At 32.1% G+C, this 8,479-nt stretch overlaps 1 long non-coding RNA gene across 5 annotated transcripts; it reads right to left on the bottom strand.

Moving 5' to 3' along the window:
- Nucleotides 1–333: 333 nt before the first annotated feature.
- Nucleotides 334–5,009, bottom strand: LOC131637851 (uncharacterized). Of its 5 annotated transcripts, none has more exons than XR_009294506.1 (10): nucleotides 4,644–5,009; nucleotides 4,496–4,541; nucleotides 4,287–4,401; nucleotides 4,109–4,176; nucleotides 3,709–3,806; nucleotides 3,245–3,429; nucleotides 2,303–3,149; nucleotides 2,060–2,131; nucleotides 1,114–1,649; nucleotides 334–1,012 (listed from the first exon to the last, which is right to left on the bottom strand). It is a non-coding gene; the product is annotated as an uncharacterized LOC131637851 (long non-coding RNA). The 5 variants fall into 5 exon arrangements; XR_009294504.1 differs by having other exon boundaries at nucleotides 2,303–3,229; nucleotides 3,361–3,429; XR_009294507.1 differs by having other exon boundaries at nucleotides 2,303–3,429; nucleotides 4,629–5,009.
- Between the last annotated feature and the right edge of the window lie 3,470 nt (nucleotides 5,010–8,479).

Raw genomic sequence — 8,479 nt, 5'->3', positions numbered from 1 at the left:
ATTCAATAGTCAATTATTTTAAATCAATTTCAATATAATATTTTTTATTTTATAAATATACTATAAATTATTCTGTTACAAAAATTATAAAGTTTTCTATTCAATTTTTTATTATTATTTAAATTGACCATTCAAGAACCATTTAAATATATTTAAATTAAATATTATAATTATTTGATGATTCATAATTAACAATGATGTAAAAATCTTTACATTGAATGTTTACCTAAACTGTTTCCAAAATTAAAATCTCCTAAAAATATATAAAATTATCTTAATTTAATAATTATTAAAATAATAAGAGCCCATAAATCACTTGCCTTTTAGATGAATCAAAATTGATCATATCACAATTTTGATCTTCACCTGTAACATTTTCAATACAACCAATGCTTAATAGTCAAATCTTATTCCTATGTCATACTCACGTAGACTGTAGAAATGTTATAAAGCTACTTCTTGCAAAAAGTCTACAACAGATTTCCTAGCAGGACATATAAAAGCTCTCTGGTCCTCAATTCCAACAGCCTAAGCATTATTAAGCCACAGAATATCAAGTTACATAAAATGATAGATTGGATATTTTGATCTGGACGTAATATTCACTTTTTTCAAGAGTGTTAATGGAGATTAGAAAAGACAAACCACCACAACTTTAAATATATTTCCTTTTCCTTCCCTCTCTCAAAATAATTTCATCACTGTGCCTCACTTTCTGCCAATGTCATTGTTATGAAATTGCATTTTTAAAGGAAAATACTACATGGAAGTTACAATGAACTTACTGTTATGAAGTTGCAATCAAAGTTATGATATATCTACATGGTAGTATTTCATAAGATTAAGTGTTCTACCATGAAATTACAATGGAATTATGCTGTACAGAAAACAAAATACTCAACTTTTATGCTTGTCATAATCTGATGCAACATCAAGAACATGTTATGATCTTTCCATTGAATTTCTTGGTTTCTCCTCAGCCTCACATTTGATTGTTCCTCTGCTTTCTGATCTGATACGTATCAGATAAATATCAGATCAGTGGTAACAGCGTTATTCTGTAACTCTGAAGGCGGAGTTTAAAATCATATGAAACACGTGTAAAGCTCTTACCTGTATAAGTAATGTTTGTTTTTCCTTCTTCATTGATTCAAATCTTGATGCCAAAACTACTGTAACTATTTTGAATTTTATTGTACTCTCTTTCAAGTTGCTTTGATTTCCATCTAGCTCTCTTATTTTGAAACCATATAGCCAGAAGTTAAACGATTCTTGACGACATAGTACAAACTGATTATATCACTGAGAGTAGCATATTTGCGCGCAGAGGAAGACAATCTCGAAATGGTAAAAATAAAGCGCATCATAACCATTTCTCCTTTAATTCCAGCATCAGCAAGATCATAATACTGAATCATCTCCCTAACCATATCAACATAACCATACTCAGCAGCAACATAAAGATCCGTTTCTCCACCTTGATTCTGCTTCACAAACACTTCATGCAGCTTACCCTCTTCAGCACCATCCACCGTCCCCTTCAAAGAGGCCATATCTCCTGTTCTCGCCGCAGAATATAAAGGCGTATCGTCATGCTTTCCCGTCAGCTATTTCGTCATTTTCTTCCTAGTGGACCTCACCGGTGCAACCTGAGTTACAAAGAATCAATGATTTTAAAACAACTTCATCTCCCCAAATGAATTAAAAAAATTAGAAATAAAATTCAAAATTCATTTTATTTTATTGCTTTAATGCAATATCCAATTCAATCCTAAACTTCTAGAATCATATCCATGAAATCTCTTAAATTAACCATATTCTAAAATATATTATAGCATAATATAATCAACACCTATTGCTCTTTCCATTATTAAAGATTAAAATTGAGAAGGTTTAGATTGACTACATTTTTTGCTCTTACCTATCCAGAAAATTCAAAAATACAATTCTATGAAAATGGTATAAATTATGTACCTAACATATTTTACTCATAGGGGAAGTCTTTCATTTATTAGCATTGAAATTCAAAAAGCAAACGACTCAAGTGAAGAAGACATACATTTCCTTGAGATTATCTAAGCCAGTAAAAACATTGCCAATTGGCCAATAGAAGAAATTGTGGCTTAAATTCCTGTAAGACAAAATTGTTACTTTCAAAATTCAGTAAATATATCAATACTCAAAAGGTGTAAGAAATCAACATGTAACTCAAAAATGTCTTAGTTTTTTCATGTTTGATAATGAATAAGGAATATTTTGACTCAAATAGTTGCAAGCCATGAAATCATCAGAAAAAACTCACTGTTAAAATCATCAGAAAAGGATTTCAAACCATATCTCTATTAGCCAAGAAATGTATTCAGATGTAGCAATTTTGTTCCCGAGAGTCCTGAAGCAACAAAATTTGTAAATGCGACAAAGAAAAATAAACAAATATATAAACATCATCATCCAATGACAAAGGAGAAAAGGGAGACTCAAGCTGCACTCTGAATTTCCAGATAATAATGTAACTCCTATAGAATTACAATGGTCATGTGAAACAGCATCATGAGATGTTCTGCCCATTCTTACAATGTAACTCAAGTTGAAAGATGTCCTTTGCTCGCTCCTACCGACCAGGGTAGAGGTGCTGGAGACACTTGGGCAGTATATGACCTGGAGAAAACTAATCAAAATACATAATCAGTAACTTTATTTATGACACAGACGGTTACATTAGTGTATGGACAGATATTAAAAATAACTTAATAACATGTTCATAAGTTTTTTTCCGCTTACATTTCATAAATTGAACAGAAAAATGTTACTGAAAAAATTAGCACATGTTACAATGTTAGAGTAGGCTAAGGCCCAAGATCCTATATGCCCTGCCAATATCAAGTTCTTATATGTCAATAATAATCATTGTAATTTTGAAAACCACTGTTTTGCAAAGCTAAATTATGTAAAAAAACAAAGAGAAGTAGATGTTCAGCATGGCTCTCACAATGGTACGACAACTGAAATATTACAGCAGCTCCTGACCAGTACCACAGTCGCGGTCAAAAACTTATTGCTGCCACCACAAATCTACCATGTTGAAACCGCACATCGTCGAAAACGCGTTGCTTTGATCGGTACAGCAGCTGTATGACTCGGTTCAGTCCCTGCATCATTCGGTACAACAGTCGTAATATTTCAGTTCAGCAGCCATGCAACATGGTTTAATATCTGATTCATCCAGCACCTACAAAATCACAACCTTATCATCATTTGCATAGTCAAAAGAACTTGCATCAAGTATAAAAAGAAGAGCCATAATTGGAGGAACTGCATATCCAAGTCCTTCAAGAACAACATCTATTGAAAGACGAAAACCTCCAAGAGAGTCAATTCCGGTAATCGAACATATTAAACTCCCCGCAACAGCCATGGCACCATAAATCTCTGAAACAAAACAACTCAGTGAAAATCAAATTGATGCAGATACACCAAATAATCTCCATAAACAAAGTAAAAATTTCCCCCTGTTATAAAAATAAAAATACACCAAATGGACTTAAGCATATATGTAGTAGATAGGATATAAAATAGACTTTGTTTGAACTCTTCTTAAAGAACATACAGGAATGTAGTGGTAAGAGTAAGATATTAATCTTGACAGCCCAACCACCTCCCAAAGCTTCTAAACTTACCCTAGAATTTTTCCAATTCTAATGCATATACCTGTTCAGCAAGCTTATAACTGTGAGTCCGCATGCATTCCATTCCAATATAAAGAGCTGGTAAATGGCACCTGGAATAAGAGAACATCAAGATTTAACCTGAAAAAGAACAATTTATAGATTATAAAAAGATTTCATAAGACTTCATACTTGATTTTTTAAACAAACAAAAGAAACACATACATCAACGACAACAACATCATCAACAAATAACAATCGTGATTATAAACAATTCAATACAGAGTGAAAAGAATTAGTTTGGTAAATAGTTAATATCAATTATTATTACTAAAAACCCAAATCCTTCTAGAGTTGCAACACAGAGCACAGCTTGAATGAAAATTATACAGAAGCTAAACCAAAAACTAATATCAAATTAGTATTACACACATATCTATTACCTGTTGAATTCTGTCAGCAACATCTTCTTGAAGACACTTTTTCCCATTTTGATCGGTAACATGAAAAACTGAAAATCATCAACAGAAAAAAAAAACACATTTTTAATAAAAAAAATCAATGGTGATTAACCAATTAATTGATGAGAAATCAAGAATTATTGTAAAGATTATATTATACCATCTATAAACCATTCTCCATCAGATGAAATATACGCTCTTCTAACAATGAGATTCTTATCAGTAAGAACTTGAACAACTTCCAACAAACTTCCACGCTTATTAGTACTATCAACCTACCACACAATTCACATCAAAATAATCGGTAAACCAAAATGACCCTTCTGAAATTAACAAAGATTAAGACCTTATAATGTTTAAATTTCAAACCTTTATCAAATTGGTTGTTCTACTGGAAGAATTATCCACAGTTACTCTGCAAAAAAAAAAAGGGATAGCACCATAACAAAAACACAAACACAATCAAATAAGAAAAACAATAAATCAACGAACCAATTCATACCTAAATTAATCTCACCTTCAAAATTCCAACATTGTTTCCCTCTATTTTCCCATTCAAGCAAAACCGATCAGCAATCAGTGTGCGAATGGAAGCTTGTTGACGGATCCGCAAATTGTTGTTCGTGAATCTGATGTCGCAACCGTGCTCCATGGTTTGTTTTTCACCTTATGCAATTGAATGGAATATGGAGAGAAAAGATTCGAGTGAGAAACAGAAACAGAAACAAATTATGGATTAGGGTTTATGAAGCGATGCGATTGATAATGGGAAAAGGGAGAGAATAGCATTTGAAAGAGAAATGGTTTTTGCGAAACCGCTGTAGAAGAAGAAGATTGGAAGTCGTTGTTGAATGATAAATCAGTTTCGTAACCGTGGAGACAATGAGGGGACGTAACCGCTGGAAGTTTAACGTGAAAGAATTGAAGAATAAATTGAAGAAAGAATTGAAGAATAAAATTGAGAAAAGTGACGTGGAAAATTGAGAGAAGAGTTGCTGATGTGGATAGCCTAAGAAAGTCCCAAATGGTAGACTTTTCTTATATGATAGATAATGAAATTCTATTTAGATCGTCTTAGATAATTGAAAGGCATCAATGATCATTGTGAAAAATGAAATGCTTAAGAATATCCGTTTGTTTTAGTTTTTTTAAAATGATTTTTTATAGTTGTTGCGTAATTTTGTATAAAAAAAATTTACAATTTTTTATTATAAAAGTTTCAAATAAAAATTTGATTTTGAATAGTTATTTTTAAAATATTATTTTAGACATTTCATCTTTTTATTAAAATTTATTTTGGATATCAAAATTTTAAAAAATCATTTAATTTTGAAGCTATTTCAAATAAATTTTCATAAATATCATTTTTAAAATATTATTTTTTAAAAAAAACTGCGATTTTGACTATGTTTTGGTCTTCAATAATATTTATTTATGTAATAGAATGTTAAAAATAATATTTCAATTTAAAAAAAACAAATATAAAATATTTTGTAATATTTAAAAAAACGATTTTGTAAAATCTATTTTAAAAAATAAAAAAAAAACTGTTTTTTTAAAACTGAAATAAACGGGAGAAAAGGGGTCATGCACTGACAGTGTAAAAAAGTTTTACATTGTCAACCAATCACGACCATGTATCCTACCAAGTCATACTGTTATTTTTAAATTATTGAGATGACATGGCAGAATGATATATTCTCATTGGATGACAGTGTAAAACTTTTTTACACTGTCAGTGCATCACCACTAAACCCAATAAACGGACCCATAAATACATTAAAGAAATGATTTTTTTTTAATAATGGAGTAATTTTTGCCAACAAAATACAAAAATTCAGAAGCGTCAGTGTTATTATCATATCCACGTTGATAAAGCTTCAAGTCGAAAGATATTTTTTCTTACATTTAACCATTTTTTGTTTTCTCAAGCATAAATTAGAAAATGTCAGAGTTTAGAAAAAAGAGATGTAGAAATAGAATCATAAAAGAGTGAATAACTAAGAATAAAAAAAATAGAAAGTAACTTATGAATAAAAATCCTCTAAAATATAGAGGCCTCTATCTCAATACTTAAACAAGGGAAACGGAAGTAAAAGAAAGAAGAAGGAAAGTGAACACTCATCCATGCCAACAATGACCATTCGCAAAGGAATTATTATTATTTTTTAATGTAGGAAGGTTAGATGCGCGTTTTGAAGAAGAAATCGTGTGTCGGAAAGGTTTCGGAAGAATTATGTAGCTTTAGGGACTGATATCATAATAATTAACATTATATCTTTTTGGATATGGAATCACCACACAAGTCAAACTAACTACTTTACAGTGATATATGAGTCTTTTAAGTCATTTGAGTTTGTTTCAGGCATGAATATAACATTTTAATATTTTCTGCAATTTTTTAGTTTATTTCTATTTTGGATTAAAATTTCATTAAGGTATCTTTTTTTGTTTTATTTTTGTTTTAGACTAAAGGCCCATTAGAATTTCTTTTAATGTATTTAAACACTTTTAGGCGTGACCGTCAAGGTTATATTTGCTCATAATAAAATTAAAGTATTTTTCTATCTGGTGAATTCCAATACTTTATCTAACATGTATATCTCTTGCAAACGTGTGTTTTCGTTCTAGGCTTAGCACTTGCTAATCCTTCATAATTCCGATTGCGTTAGGTGGCATCAGAGCAAGTTTTCTCCTATTTCTTTTTGTAGTTTGATCAACCATGGCAGATCAACCATTCAATAGAGCATGCCTTGAGAGAATTACCACATCTTTTACCACTTCTCTAACTGCTTTGACTGAATAGATGGCGACTTTAACAACTCTGATGAACAACACCAACAACAATAGGAACCAACAAAGAGACAGGAGAGAGGAGCCGATTAGGATTATGCGGGGTGGAAACAATCGTGCAGTTATTGTTGAAAAATTGAATTTTGAAGAAGAATATCCTGGAAAAGAAGAGATAGTTGATCATGGGAATCAACATAACCATTACTATCGAGTGAAGGATGATATTCTATTATTCTACGAAACGATAGGTGTGGAGGAGTTTATGGATTGGCAAATCGATGTTGACAGATTCTTCGATCTCATGGGCGTCCCTGAGAACAAGCAAGTTAAGATGGTGGCGATTAAGCTGAAGAGTATTGATGATGTATGGTGGGATAAGATTGTTGTTCAGAGGCAGAGGCAAAGAAAAATGTCAATCGGATCTTGGCAAAGAATGAAACAATTGATGTTGGAGCAATTTTTATTTGAGGATTATGAACAGATTCTTTATAAGAAGTATATTGTTTGTCTTCAAGGAAATATAATTGTATCATAATATACACTTGAGTTTATGCATTTCTCTTAGTGTAATAAACTTGGAAAACCGGAGAGCATGAAGGTAGCTCGATACATTAGTGGCTTAAAGGGATCGTTGCAAGAGAAGATGAGTTTGCAGACTGTATGGACCTTGGGTGAGGCATCTAGTATAACTTTGAAGGAATAATTGATGTAGAAATCCCCTCAAAATTTCTCATCTTTAAGGTATTCGCCCTAGAATAACTCTTAATCCGTAAGAAGGTAAGGAAAAGAGTGCACCAACGAGGAATTACAACTCTAAGAATAAGGGGACTAGCTGCCCTAACAGCGTGCAACATGGTAAAGCACTAGTCCAGAGGCATAATAATCTATATGCTAAACCTACTGGAAAATTTCACATATCAAATATTTGTCTAACAAGGAGAGTCTCTAATGTTGCAGAAGAAAGGGAAAATGAAGAGGAAAGAGAAAGACATGCAATTGAGAATGATGAATACGTAGGGGTGTCATACCCTAATTTTTGACCCCCCTGAGATGACATATCTTCAGGATTTTCATCAAGTCAAAGTAAGTACCCAGAGCAGTCTGACATTCAATCGAGGGTGTTCAAAGACAAGAAAACTCAAGCAAAGGATCAATCAATAGGAGGATTAGTCTCTAACACAATCATGAGACTCAAGAGCTTCATTATTTCACCTATGATTGATTAGACACCCAGTCATCTAAGTACAGAATTACTCAGATCAACAGACCAGGGTTTGGAGCCTTATCAAGGACTAAAATCAGGGAACACTTTTGGGAAACCCTAAAAAGCCCTAGGGGACCATTCAAAGACATCAATCATCTTCAAATAACTCATATGACAAGATCCACTGGACATTACACCTCAATTCAAAGTCTACAGTCATCATTGTCCTCTGGTCGACAATTAGGGTTTTTGACCTAATTCCCCAAGATAGTTGACTTTTAATCAGGGCATGGATCTAAAACTCAAGACATGATCCAAGAGTCTCTATTACCTCAATATAATCCCTTTACATCATT

Source organism: Vicia villosa, unplaced genomic scaffold, assembly GCF_029867415.1.
Source record: "Vicia villosa cultivar HV-30 ecotype Madison, WI unplaced genomic scaffold, Vvil1.0 ctg.002099F_1_1, whole genome shotgun sequence".
NCBI classification, from domain to species: Eukaryota; Viridiplantae; Streptophyta; class Magnoliopsida; order Fabales; family Fabaceae; genus Vicia; species Vicia villosa.
This window is presented reverse-complemented; position numbering and strand designations above follow the sequence as displayed.